General features: G+C 31.2%; 1 long non-coding RNA gene across 1 annotated transcript; it reads left to right on the forward strand.

Annotated features, from left to right (window-relative positions):
• The first annotated feature begins 511 nt into the window (after positions 1-511).
• Positions 512-4,740, forward strand: LOC148599807 (uncharacterized). The gene is made up of 5 exons (XR_015918154.1): positions 512-644; positions 1,272-1,330; positions 2,183-2,215; positions 2,849-3,004; positions 4,247-4,740. It is a non-coding gene; the product is annotated as an uncharacterized LOC148599807 (long non-coding RNA).
• Positions 4,741-15,617: the final 10,877 nt, after the last annotated feature.

Below are 15,617 nucleotides of genomic sequence, written 5' to 3' on the forward strand. Positions count from 1 at the left end.
TATATTCTACGCCGAACCCATTTTTTTCAGTTTAGACAGATTCTCATATATTCCATTTAGTGAGTTAGTTAAAAACAGAAGATACAAATGAGTTTAATTCTCTTTTTGTTTTACCATAGTTCACATGTGTTTTAAGTGTTCAACAATCGTATATTTGTGTTGTTTGGATTGATGCATAATAGAGTTGTATTTTGTTGGAGAAATTTTAAACCACCGCTTCTGATTTATATCAGAAGCAAAAAAAAAAAAAAAAAAAAAAGAAAAAGAAAAGATAAAAAAAAAAGCAACAACAAAAAAAAATATAATAAAAGAAAAAAAAACCCCAAAAAACAGAAACAAATTAAAACAAAACAAAAACTAACCCTGTAACATATTATGTCCTTGTTTTTCTTTCCATTTGTTATTCGTCACGATTTTGCACTTTACTTTCGATTAAAAATAATTAGACCTTAAAATAAGTGGTTTTAAATTACAGGACAGTTATAACCAGTATAATTTAGGGAAAAGTACATAAAAATTGAAAAAATACGATAATATCTAAACCTAACAATTTATAAAAGCAAACAATTTTTTTTAATCATTCAATACATTAATACGAGTTGCAAGCTAGGTTATATTTATGTATATATCTATATACCTCTAAGGTAAGTATTATATTAGGAATGGTTGACAACAAAAAGGATGATTCTGAATTTTTGAATCTTTGCTCTTGTTGATCATTATTGCTATTTCGATTAAGAGTCAAATTTCAATTATATAACGATAAACGAATTCATGCATGTCAAAAACCATCGAATTCAGTTTTATTTTTGTTCAAGAACAGTTACTTATCACATAACCAGCCTTGTTTTTCATTTGGTTGAAGTTGCGCTTTCACGATTATGTAGATTGTCCATGAAATTGGCACTTGCAATCGTTCTTGATTTGGTTTCATTTCGTTGATTTTAGGGGTAGATAAATGTATGATTTTCTAAAAAGCGCAGATCTGAATACAGAAATGATTATCGTTATGTGAAAGTATAGCATATATAGACTGAAAAAGCATCATTTGTTCGTTGGGTTTTCCTACACCATGAGTCTTAACCATTGGCAGTGTCTGAATTTTATATGGACTGGTACTTAATATTTTAATTGGGTTATAGTGTCTCGAATAATTCACTGACTGAGAAAAACATCATAATAAGACACAAACTATTCAAATGCTTTTTTTATTTACAAGTTCACAGTTCTGTTTTTAAATGTTTTACATCCGTATATTTGTGTTGTTTTAGGATCATGCTTTTCGGAGTTTTCTTTGCATTAACAGTGGTAACCGTTTGTCTCGTAGAAGGTAATATGAATATAGAAAGAGTAATCAAGGGAACCAAGGCTACAGCAGCAAAAAAAGAATGTAATCCAGGCACGAAAACCAGACCTGGAAAACAGACATACACAACAAAGAAAATAAAGTAACTAAAATCATACATACAAAGCAACAAAAGCAAACGAGCAACTCGGACTCCACTAAACACTGGGAGCATGGACCAGGTGCACCGGTAGGGTAAGCGTTGTCTGCTTTTGTAGAAACACCCGCCGAGAGGTAGGTGATAGTAACTATAGTAAATAATGAATAATTGTTTTTATTGGGTTTCACAATCTAATTCAATTTTTATAGCATCGATACTATAGTATGTAGTTATCAATTAGCCCCGCCGTCCGTGTGTCCGTCCGTTTGCTCGTCCATAACTTTCCGTTACTCGAACAGTAATCTCTAAAACTTTCAATCTAAACCGTTTGCTTGATGTTTTAACAGAAGCTAAACATAAGCAAAACAATAATTCTAAAAGAATATAGTTATCAGCAGCCCCTAAAAATACTTTGAATATTGAAATGCCGCCATTCGCAACTTCAATTCGGACCATTCATTCACAAACCTGACATAAATATCCTTCGGACTTTTATTTGTTTTGTGAGTGAATGGTCCGATTTTACATTTGGATACATTCTGAAATAAAAACATTGTTAAATCCTTTATTAAAAATGAATCTACATTTTACATAAAGGTCATCTGGTAATCCTAGATTGAGGTCCGTTTGATTTTTGTTTCTTTTGCAAACTTATGTTGTTCTGTCTTTCTTTAAATACTATATTTACGCATGCTTTAAAGAACACTACTTTGCATTATCTTTTTGTTTGTTTATAGGTTCTAGGTTTCATAAAAGAACTTTTTGCGAACGTAAGTTGTTTTCGCTATCGATAATTTGGTATATAATTAAAGATCACTAAATGATTTATTAAAGAATAAATGTAACTATATACGTGGTTTTAAGAGGATGCAAACAAAGCCGAAACGTTTCCAAAATCCAAGTAATCGATAGCGTTTGTGCGTTACTTGTTCGATTGGTGTTAAAGACTGTATAATCGGTAGCCGACGTTTTAGTAGGTTTCTGCAATTGCAAAAGACTGAGGGCATAAACAAACCTACTTTAATTTGTAAGCCTAAAATATATGACAATGTAAACCAATAAATAGATGTGTCCTAAATTAAAAAAAAGAAAGAAAGAAAAAAAATGGAGAGAGACTGGAAACGAAATTTTTAACTTCAGTTCACCAACAATTCTCAAATTTGTCCATACATGCTTCTGTTTGATATCGCCGGCAAAATATTTCACTGTTGAGATGTATTAATTTGCGTTAAATTTACCGAACAATTTAAAACAAACGACAAACCAAGTAATTATTACATTTCAATCATATCTGGTAATAAAAGAAAATGCATTAACTTTTGGTTCGTAAGCTTCTCTGTTTCAGTGGCTGCCATTGAAAAAAAAATGATATTCATGTACGTTCCAGTCCTAATTGTTTTTAGATTCCGACGGAAAATGTTTTGATGAAGAAGGTAACGCTAAGTGCCCAGGATCAAACTACTGCTTTGTTCTCGACGACAAAGGATGTAGATGCTATTGCGATAAATTTTGTACACAAACAGTTGATTGCTGTAGCGATGCTCATACAAACAAAAGGGGTAAGTGTAATGACTCCCACTAAATTAAATGGCAATAGCTACTGGTTTAACATCCACAACGAAAAAAAAAAGAAAAAAAAACACACACACACACAAAGACCGAAAAGTATAGTTCATACCAAAAAATGTGAAATGATGTCTTAACCACGTACTCTTTCAGTCTTTATTTATCAGTGATTACAATCCTCTCTTCACTGCTTTTATATTGTTGTTATTCAATTGTAATTTACATAGTTAAGGATGATAATACCAAATATTGATTTTTTTCAAAATTAATGTTTGTTGATTAAATATATAAATATTTTCATCAAATATTCTTTTAATTTATTTGAAAATTGCATTTTTACATTATTAAAAACATTATCAATTAATTAGTAATAATTTTTGTACGTACGTCTATATGATTTTCTAAGATGACAGAAAGAAAAAAATAAATATCAGTAAGAATTCGGCAATTTTTTTTAATGTGATATACCCCCTCCCCCCCCCCAAAAAAAAAAAATACGTTATTATTTTTGTCATTATGGTGCTTTATGGATCTTAATGATGACATGTATAGTTATTCATGCAAATCTGTCTGCCCTTAGGAGGAGTTAATTCGCATTGAAAACCCAATGGTTTCTATTGTAATTTAGTGTCATATATATGGGTTTCTTCCTTAATTGTTGAATTCTACAGTGCTTTCTACATAATTTTTATCTCTTATGAACAATGGTTTTATGTAAAGCCACATGCACATGTTAATTGTTGCTAACTATAACATTTTAAAACAAAACATAAAAAATAAAAACGTAGGCTTTCTGACCATTCTTTACTTTTTTGCATGATTCTTAGCTGGAGAGCTACCTAATTAAGGCGCTTCAAACATCCTTTGATGTTGCAAATGATTTTTTGCAGTCTTTGCTTGAAGTCAGTAATTAATCTTGTTAATAACATACCCTTCACATTGATATGGTAACTTTATTTATAAGTACTACCGTAAAAAATAGCCAACGCAGTAAAGTTGTGTTCTGTTCAATTATAACAATTATAAGTTTATATATTTCATTCAAGCGCGCAATTTGAATTTTCGAACGCTACTACAATGTATGTACTTATTTATTGGCCAACCGGGAAATATAATTGCGATATGATAACTTTCGTTTCCACAGAGTAGCGTTCTTAAAGTCAGAAAAAAAGCAAAACTATACCGACTGCGTCCAAAAAAACGGAAAATAAATAACAAATTATTTTATTTTTCAGATGATGGTATTGATTAAATCTTTGCCGAGGTATAGCCATAAAAACGGAGAAGAGTGAATTGACATACAATCGGCACCTTTATTTTAAATCAATTGACAATTTTGTAATGTTCTTGGTCTTACATGGTACAAACTTCCCGTTTACACCATATAGCAACCTCTAATTGCCCATTCCCCATATATATGTATTGTCATCACTTGTAGAATACCTATTGTATTTCTTTGCATCATAAAATTTTATCTTATAGCTTTAAAGCCTTTAATATTTTAATTGCTAATCGTTAGTATATTTTATATATTTTTAATATACAATAATACTAGAAAAAAATAATGGACCCATTCTTACTTTTCAAAATCATCGATCCCTATTTATAGCCCCATATACAATAGAATGAGAAGTTAACTTTTATACAAGTACCGTAACTTTAGATGTTATGCACTGTAGACGATTCTATTTCTTTATTCATTTATAAAAATGCATATATTCATGTTTAATTTTTATTATTATGTTATTTTCGATAAACGTGATGATTTTGAAATGAATGACTCAGAATAACTACATTTACAAGTGTAGTTATACACTGTTATATGCATCCGCAGTCATATTTACGAACTATTTTAGTATGGTAATTATTTATGTGAAACAAGATTTCACGAGCATAATATTTTCACAATACATATTCTCGCAGAGTACCCGGAGCTATCTGACATCGAATTTCCCTTTATTGTCTTGTTTAGGATAATCGAGGGAACCAAGATTCTTGCGGAAATCAAAAAAATGTAATCCAGGGACAAAGACCAGAAAAACGAAATCAGACTAACACAACAAAGAACATAAAGTAACTAAAATAGTACATGAAAAATAACAAAAGCAATTGAGCAACTTGGAGTCCACTAAAAACTGGGAGCATGGACCAGGTGCACCGGTGAATCTTGATTCCATTGATTACTCAAAGCTCAGTTGATAAAAAAGTATCTTTATTTATGTACGACAAAATTGCCATACGTATCTAGCCATTATTGCTTTGCCAAATGTTATAGTTCATGCGGATTTTAGACTTCAATTAAGATACTACATTTACGAATAAATTCATTATTTGTCAGAACATACAGAATAAGCCCTGTATGTCGTATGCTATTTTACGACAACTTTACGTCAATAATCAAAATTGATTGCCTTTATAAAGACGTATTTCTAGTAACATGTTTAAAACAGATGTAATAACAAGTAATCATTTGTTGTATGCTATTAAATGAATAATAATAGGATAATTAATTGAAAAATGTGGATAAGCAAAACATGATCGAGAGAGCCGAAGAACACATAGATTTAACGAGTGTTCGCGCGAGTTAAATCTTACTGCGTTCTTGGCACGAGTGATAATATTTTGCTTATTCACGATAACAAATCGATTTTCCTATCTATTATATAGGTTTTCTCCACTATTTGTTGTTATTTTCAAAATAAATTTCAAATTCAAAAATCGGCGGATTGATAATCGTATTGCCATGCACCTTATCAATGCACCTTATCATTGTTATAATTTACAATAGTTACTATTATTCTTGAGGCTTTTTTTAAATACAGTAATACCTAATACGCAAGGTTGCGACCAACAACGACGGATACAGACGTAAAGAGAATATAAGATGGTTCGAAAAAAAATACACATGTGATCTATATACAAATCAGACAAGGGGTGGCATATTTAATTTTGTATGCAGATGTAGTTACAGAACATATAAATAGACTGATTTTTGTTTTTCAATCGGCTGATTCAATGTGGCAATACAGTTATAAATGTTGAATAGAATTTTCACTTTGCTATGGTTACTGTTCTTTTCATGATTGGTTTAAGAGGGATATTGAAATACAGATCTGTGCTCGAAAGGACTGTAAACACACAAACAAATTGTGTAAGTAGGCCGAAAACGATTCCATACGCGTAAAACATGTCGTGCAAAATGACGGTTACTGTTATGTTCTATCAGGACATCACGACGAGGGATGCAAGTGGTCATAAGGGTTTCGATCAAGTGAGCTGAATTGTAACGCGAGTGTGCAGTTTAAACAATTTTTGAAGCGATATTTATCAGCGAAACCGGTGACGATTTAGTTAGTAGAGACACACGTGGAAAGGAAGTTCTGAGGCAAGATTATGAAATGAAACGAGTTAACTGTTTTTTATTGTCATTGAAACTATATACTCGTCTTCAATTCTTTCCGTTCTTTTCTTTAATGAATGCAATGTTTTAAAAAAAAAAGTTTGGGAAAAGTTGGAAGTACAAATGCATCTTATTCGGCTGTTCAAAAGCCTAATGTGCCTTTCTTTAGGTTGCTTTCGTTTTGTGTTCATTCGTATTAAATTTGTACATAATATTACACTTACTGTGGCGCATCATTTGTCAAACTTTTAAGAAATCTCAACGTGCAGATTTTGAAGAATAAAATATTACTATGTTTAGGAATCTGAATCATTGGCCAAACTGAACCATACCTAGTATTTCAGGGTCATTTTGACAATATATTCAAATGAATAACTGAATATGTGGTCAAATTGACTTTAAAAGGAATAATATATCAGATTTAAAATGAAATTTTATTCAATCTATTTTGTAGAAGAGATACTGGGATTTTAATTTACAAAACATAACAAAAAGAAGGGGATAATTTTCAGCTATAAGCGTACATAAAAACCTCTATTTTGCAAAAAAATTCATAAGACAATTTCGTACAAAACTGATATTATATGGACTATTCATAATGCAAATCAATCAACAAAATTTCAGAAAAGTCACCGTGTAGTTTTGTTTTATGTTTTAATGATTGCAGGGTAAGGCATTGAAATATTTAAAACAAAATTAATCATGATAACTAAAATGTTGTTGATATTGAATAAAGTTACTAAGTATCAAATTATAATGATTTATATTGATGAAAGAGCATTGCCGGGAACAGCAATTTTCATATTTCTGCACGAAGGGACAAACTTATATGCTAAACATAGTTCAGTGCTGGATAGAGTCATATGCTGAAAAAAAGCAACAACAATGAAAATTGAAGCTTGAAGTCTTATAAGGAATGATAGAAAAATAGATTTATTAACTCTAAAAAGTTAAGGAGATATAAAACTGGCAATCTTGGTTTGCAGTAGAAGGAATCATTTCAAACGTTTTCCCAACTTAGAAAAATAAATTTTTCAATATACCTATTTGAAACATTTAATCAATACTGCAAAAGAGCAGAGTTACTACGGTTAGCATCATGGTTCTAGAAGTTGTATCCTTTTTTTTGGAGTTATTTTCCTTAAACATTAGTATCACTTTGAAGTTTTCATATCAAGAGTCATTCAAACGCTCTAGTGAATAAACTCCTTTCAATTTGGATTACCCCACTTACCCCAGGTCTACTACCTTAAGACTCATTAAATTAAAAAACATGAATATCTAAAGCTGCTAGTAAGGATGAACTGAGATATTCAAGAATGTTAATGCTCATGACACTCGCTTATTTAGCCAGTTATTATAACATATTAACTTGACCTTGTTTACACTTACGTTTTTCTCTCTCGAATACTTTTCAGCATAAACAAAAAAAATAACATTGTTCGACGACTAAACAGTCATTTTTATGCTTAACCTAGCGATGAAATTGTGCATTTATTTGTATCAACGTGTTTCCAATAAACATCTAAATAAAACATCCTGATTAAATATTAATTTGCCTAAACCAGACATCTTTTGGAATTATTTTTTGTGAGTTTGGACGTGGCTTTAATTTGTGACCATTGAGCCCCGTTTTTACGTCTTTGGTGTGCATACTATGAAAGTACTAATTTTCTTGGTTTAGGGAAAAATGTCAGTTCATATATTCTTAAATTCGTGGATTAATGCACTCCATTATTCAAATGAATGGAAAATTCTCTTTTCGTTTGGAAGCAACTTTCCTGGTTTGTCAAACCCACAGAAGCCTCTGAAATGGGTACAAAAAGTACAAAATTACTTTTAAAGTTTATACAGCATATACAGTTTAATTGTATATTTCCCTGTTCCGGGCTTACTATATGTAACCGCTACAGATAGCCCTTTCGAAATTCCCCTGCATAATTAAGTAGGACTCCACCTAAGAATCATGCAAAATGTGATTCATGGTTGGAAAGCCTACATATTTGTATTCTTGATATTTTGTTTAAAATTTCATAGTAAACAGAGAGTAACATGTGGTTTGTCATACATTCCATATTTATAGGAGATAAACATTATATAAAATGCACTGTATATTTCAAATTTAAGGGAGATAACTCTGTAAATGACAATCAAATACAGTAGAATCTTTTGGATTTTCAATGTTGATTATCTCCTAATAGCAGGCAGATATGAATGAATACTTAAACATTTCACAATACAGACCGATAAAACAACTTAATTACAAAAATAAAAAGGATGTATTACATTTTTCAGATTTTGCATGATTCTTACAAAGACAGCGACTTAAAATCATATGTAGCGTAAAAAATACAAACTTTTACCGACTTTACAAGATTCTTTCATTTTCTGAGAGGGCTAGCTGCAGCGTCTTGACTGAATTCCACGAGCGTTAGAAGCTGTTTGGAGCTTATATATTTTCAAGTAATGAACTATGAATACAATGGGGTTATGGGCATGCATTTACCGCCATGCACCGTATAGCGGGAAACTATTTCGAGATTATAATTTTGGCAATATTTCCGAGGTTTCGGGTATCAAAGAAATAAAAGCTCAACAATTTTTAGTAAATATATATTTTTTTTTAAATAATTTGCATTCAAGTAATTCTTAAAAAAAAAAGAATGCAAACATTAATTATTACATTTCATAGAGTAAAATTAAAAAAGTCGGCATCCTAAACAAAATATCCGCTATGCTGTGTCACCTGACTTTATACGCAATTCCTTGTGCCTAACACTCAACAATTGCAACAACCGTACATCGGTCTTAAATTCCAAATACGTAAATATGAAGTACAACTGCAGTAGGAGAAAAGACAAAACGCTTCCAAAGAGTTGTTTGTGTTTGAGTAATCAAGGGAACAAAGGTTATAGCCGTAATAAAAAGAATGAAATCCAGGGACAAAGACCAGACATGGAAAACAGAGATACACAACAAAGAACATAAAGTAGCTAAAATAATATATACAAAGCAACAAAGCAAACGAGCAACTCGGACTCCACCAAAAACTGGGAGCATGGACAAAGACCAGATATAGAAAACAGACAAACACAACAAAGAACATAAAGTAACAAAAATCATACATACAAAGTAACAAAAGCAAATGAACAACTCGGACTCCACTAAAAACTGGGAGCATGGACCAGGTGCACCGTTAGGGTAAGCGTCCGCTGCTTTTCTAGAAACATCCTTCAATACCCTTCTACCTGGTTATGTTTGTCAGAATTAAATATGTAATATCAATTTGTCTCTTCTAAGCTGTAGCCTAGCAATGAACTCTTGTCTTAATATATACTTGATTAACACAAATCTTCTCATACCTCTCAAAGGCTGTTAATGTGTCTATTTAGGGTTAATTTCCAATTCGAGTTAACTATAAATTAGCAGTCGGAGTTTCAGTTTATTGACAGAGGCAAGCTTTAAACTATCAACTTTCAAATGATGGTTTTGTGCGCTGAATCCAAGTTCGACCTTTTCCGTATTAGTTCGAAACATCACAAAATATTAACTACTTGTCTGTCTATGAAACAGGCAAAATTTGTATAAGATTTGACAAATGACTGGTCGACTTTTCGGTTGTTTCATTGATGTATTAAATATATAACTACATAATACACCGCTGGATTATTATAGACTCCGCTAAACAGGATGTGAAATGAATCATAAGGCATGAACTCTACTCATTTTAAATCTGCGAAGTTGTTTACGGTGAACTATACTAAATTGCAAATGATTGGGGTTTATCACTCAATGTAGCAAAGTTGCAATTAAGCGTCAACGCCAGCCATATATCGAACATTACTTTAGCTTGTTATTGTAAATATTTTGAATAACTTTGGTTGAAGTGTAAATTCTTTTCCAAAAGCGCTGATTTATTCTTTGTCAATGGTATACCAGCTTCAAATTAAAAAAGTACATAAATATAAGTAGAACATACGTTTGACCCTTGATTATGTTTATTTAAGGAACTGTGAACGTTACTAACATGTACGTGCATTCGTAAAACCGCTCAATCAATGTCATAGGAGGTATATGTATTTAGGATTTCTGATATAGAGATTTCATTCAAAATGTGATTTTCTTTAAATGACTGCAAACATTGATAGAAAATACTACTAGAATTTGTTGTTTACGAAACTGAATTTGTCATAGGTAATGTATGTAACATTTACTCTACTGGAGGGAGAAGATACTATACGGGGAATCAGGGAAACGAAAGTGGACATGTAAAGACTGGAATCTGTATAGTAATAACAATTTACTACAGTTAGTATTTGTAATATTGAAACCTTCTATTCTACGGTTCTTATTTCGTAGGTAAATGTGATAGGTATTCACAATTTGAATTTGATTGCTGGACCTGCCGTGAACGATTCCAGAGCAAACATCACTTATTAAGAAAAAAATACGTTAATGCTGTCAATCTATGACAAAAGATGCGTAGGAAAAAGATGCTTTCAAAGGTATTTAGTGACTAACAGAATATATTTCGTTTTCATTTCCCTTCCGAGCGATTTGATATCACCATCAGGATTTATAGATCCTATTTGTGTGCTCATCTGAGTTGATATCGCAATTGTGTTCGCACTATTGGTATTTAATATATCCTTTTATATAATTTATTGGTCTATTAGTTCCCAGTAAAATTCACATAAACCACAATTCAGCCAGATTACGATGTCCATTTTAGCGCCTAGTTTACGACTTCGTTGTTGTCTGTGACAGTAATCAAGATTTAATGGGATTTAGATATGTAAGTACTTTCCAAATCTTCAGTCTTGAGATTCGTCCCATCGATGTATTGACCCGGTATGTACAGACCGTACTTCAAAGAAATTGTTAAAGAGTGATTACTATCTTTATGGGGATGGTCAAATCTTGTAATTTAACGCTAAGGCGACGGAACTGAACACTTTAACATGCTTCGTAAGGCAATTTTGAACATCAAATATTCACGGTAAATATAATTGACCGGAAAATTTTCATTCATATTTTTTCCAAAAAAAAAAAAAAAAAATCCAAAAAAAAAAATCCAAGATTAGGTTGCTCCTTAGTAATATTTCGTTTTAAATTACTAGATGTCGTTTGAAGATGTCAGTAGAATATTCAAAATGATAAATACGCCATTTGAATGGGCTTTTCATATACGAATTATGTATGGTAGTAGATTTAAATGACTCATTACCAATACATATTTAAATAAATGTGCTAAATCTATTATCGTCATTATAGCAATTTCACCTGTTAACGACATTGAACAAGCATACATAAATTACAAAACAACAGACTTACTTAACACTTAAATAAAAATTAACTTTTTGGTACTTAGAACACAAAATTGTGATCATGAAACACAATTATACAAATTAAAGTTCGTCGTATTCGTCAGTAAACTCCTCATTTTCTTGTTAAAATTTACTACTTACTCATTCATAATTTAAGATTAATTCTACGTTGAATATTTTATGATGACATACTTCTCTTAGCTATGCTTTAGTTAGGTGCATAAAAAACCTCCAAATCCCTGTTTAGGTACTCGCCTATAATACTGTGTAAAGCTCGAAACTGTCCGTCCCTGTATTGAAATAAGCATGTGCACGTTTTGTTTAATCATTCATTGACTAAAAATGTTTTAAATTTCTTATACACAAAATTTACATGCTTCAGCAAAATAGCGTTGTCTTCAATCTGCCTTTTGTCGTAAAATATGCAAACCCAATTGAATCTCATTTGTTGTCTGAAATTAGAAGTTGAAGGAATCACACTTTTTGTAGATCGTAATATTTCTGTTGTTTTCCGACAATGATAATTGTGTGGATGTCTGGCTTATCATAAACTTAGACAATAGTGTCAGTTCAAAATCTGAGAAAAATATTTAACTTAATAAAGAATATGACACTTAAAAAGTTATTGTATCTTTTTTGCACGTGTTCCTCACTGTTACACACACACACACACACACACACACACACACACACACACACATTGTATTTGCTTTATTCTCTCATGTTACTTGTCTATAATTTTTTATTGGGTTATATATATTTCCTATACTTATGTTTGGTTTGTATTCTCCTTCTATTCATCGGCTGTACCTGTAACGTTTTCACGCTTGGTCCATGCTCCAAGTTTTTGGTGGAGTCCCAGTTGCTCATTTACTTTTGTTACTTTATATGTATGATTTTAGTTACTTTGTGTTCTTTGTTGTGTGTATCTGTTTTCCATGTCTGGTCTTTGTCCCTGGATTACATTCTTTTGATTACCGCTATAACCTTGGTTCCCTTGATTACTCTTTCACTAAATTACAAATGAAGTTTTCGATCTTACTCTCACCAGTCTTTGTTTTTAATTGACAAATCACTAGTATCCATTATTATTTGTAATACAAACAAACTGAAGACAAATCATCATTCACCAGACGTTATTTGCGTAAACATGAATTGCGTTGGAAGATATACCACGGCTCTTGAATTGGATAAATTTCCCACTTACCTTGTAAACGTAGAATTGCAGAACCACATTTAACATACTGAACATTTAAAATATGCTTCGAGGGCTTCCTCTCGTTCATTTAAGAGGCATTGGTGTGTGTTAGCTGACATTTCTTCATCCTGGTGGGTTTTTGTCTCTTTGACGTAATATTTTGTGCCTGAAATTGTACCGATTTCGAAATAAATCAATCATTATCGGCACAAACATCCCGTTAACTTTTCCAATTATTTAATTTAGCCTTTTTCAAATTTTACAGTTTTACTATTGTCTACATATGTACTCTATATGAGTTAAGTGATTATTTTGATGAGGATATTTTTATGACAGAAATAAACTTAAAATCAGGTCGCCATTCTGGTGGAAGAGTTATTTAATGAATCAGATGAAATTAAAGACAATCTAATTATCCAACATCAAGAAACCTTAGTAAAGGTTATAAATATAGAATTATACACCGAAGAATCAAATACATCGGTGTCTATTTGAATAGGATAGAGATGAAACATGGTCTTTAAAGTTACATCATCAATACAGCCGTAATTTCACAATTTGCATAAAATAGTTTTTAAAAATGATATATATCATTACAGTAATATAACATTTACAATTTATGCAAAAATTCAAAAAGTAAAAACGTTTAGCGCCGCAGTGACTTAGACACAAACGAGCAGTTATCAAAAGAAAAAGCCGAGCAAGCTTTGTGTACAAAATAGCATGTGACACGTTACATAGATCTACTCAGTAAATGTAAAATATAACGATGTCGGACAAAGTAGTCAAATATCATTTAAGTCCATATCGCAAATGGTGGTCTATTTGAATACTGCCCATACATTTTGAAATGCCTTTGATGAGCAGTAAGTTGACGATAAAACGAACTTCTTTTATTTACTCAAGCTAGCGAACCCGTATTTAAAATAAAAAGTTTAATATCTTATAAATACATGCGTATTCTGCCTATGAATTATGTCATTAAAGTCAAAAAATTTCTTTTTTCTTTATTTTGTGTTTATTTGCGTTGTTCGTGTTGGAGGAGTATATAAAAAAATAATTTAATTTGATAGTTTATGTCCCATTTTGACAAGAGAGTTTATTTTCCATAAACTAACATCGTGCTTTTTACTCCATTAAAATTGATCGGCCCGCTGTTCGCAATATAAATTATACTAAACTCAATGAGATTTTGACGAAGGGACAAATATAAATTTTGACTTTAATCAGTTAGAAATAAATTTCTTAGGATTCTTTTAATTTTTTTTATTAAATTTCGCCAGCATTACATTTTCAAACATCGTGAACAATATTTAGATAATAACGTCTTCGTTGAAAAAAAGTCGATTTTTAAGTCGATTATTACATTGTAGATGTAATATTCATAAATATATTAACTCGGTATAAAATAAATTAAATCATGTCTTTTTTCAGACAGAATATGTTGTTTGATTTAATCTGTAAGAAGCAATGATTAAGAAGGAGTTCCCATGTTTTTTTTTACCATGGCTGTGGTTTAAAGAGAGCTTGAAGAAAGTCATAGTAGTACTGATTTTTTTTTAAATAAACATATACAGTATGAAACTATTTGCATAAATCGAAGCTTTCAATTTTAGTTTCGATATTTTTTCCTGCCTCAAAATGAGCAAATAACTGACGTTTATGCCTTGACAAATCTTTTAATCGCACAGTTAGTGTATTCAACAGTTACTTTTCTTACCCTTCCGGTTCACTTGGCATATGCTCCCAGTTTTTAGTGGAGTTGCTCATTTTCTTTTGTTTCGTTGTTAACTACTCTTTTGTACATATAAGTGTAACCGTCATTTTTAATGGTAATTTCAGTTGAATTGATAACATTTTTGTAATTTCATTTTCATCAGTTATATACCAAATTTCACATCTGTACCATATATATATATATATTTAGTTACTAATTTCACATCGAAATGTACAAATATTTGCAGTTCCGATTAAATGACGAAAGTATCATATTCACATTGTTACAAATTTGGCCATGGCCATACATAATTAAAAAAAAACCAAGATGTTGATTGCAACCGGAAACAATTGTCAGAAATCAGTACAGTGTTGTCTTTATCTATGAAGGCCACAAATAACAAATCATTGATAATACAACACTATTACTTTTTTTGACGATATTGTGCGGTTTGGGTTCTGATTAGATTTAAGTATCACTCTGCTTAAGAATCCTGCAAAATGTGATGCCTGGTTGGAAAGCCTACATATTTTTATTTTTGATATCTTGTTAAAATGCTATAGTAAACAGAAATGTTTATATAGCCCGTGCTCATAGGAGATAAAATTATATAGAATGCACTGTAGAATTCGAACATGAGGGAGATAACTCTGTAAATGACACTCAAATACAATAGGATCTATAGGATTTTCAGTGTTGATTATCTCCTAAGAGCAGGCAGATTTTAATGAATAATTACACATTTCATAGTATAGACCCATAAAACAACTTAATTACAAAAATAAAAATATGTAGCATTTTTTGGGGTGTATCACATTTTTCAGATTTTGCATGATTCTTACAAAGACAGCTACTTACTTAAATCAAACGGAAATTAAGGCAAAATGAGAAATAGTCTATGTTATTTTGTCTACGCTTAAAATCGTTCAATTTTTCTGTAAGTCTTTATTGGGTTGATTAAAGG

The sequence above is a fragment of the Perna viridis genome, chromosome 13 (assembly GCF_037379345.1).
Source record: "Perna viridis isolate PV_CMFRI_1.1 ecotype Kerala chromosome 13, ASM3737934v1, whole genome shotgun sequence".
In the NCBI taxonomy this organism is placed as follows: Eukaryota; Metazoa; Mollusca; class Bivalvia; order Mytilida; family Mytilidae; genus Perna; species Perna viridis.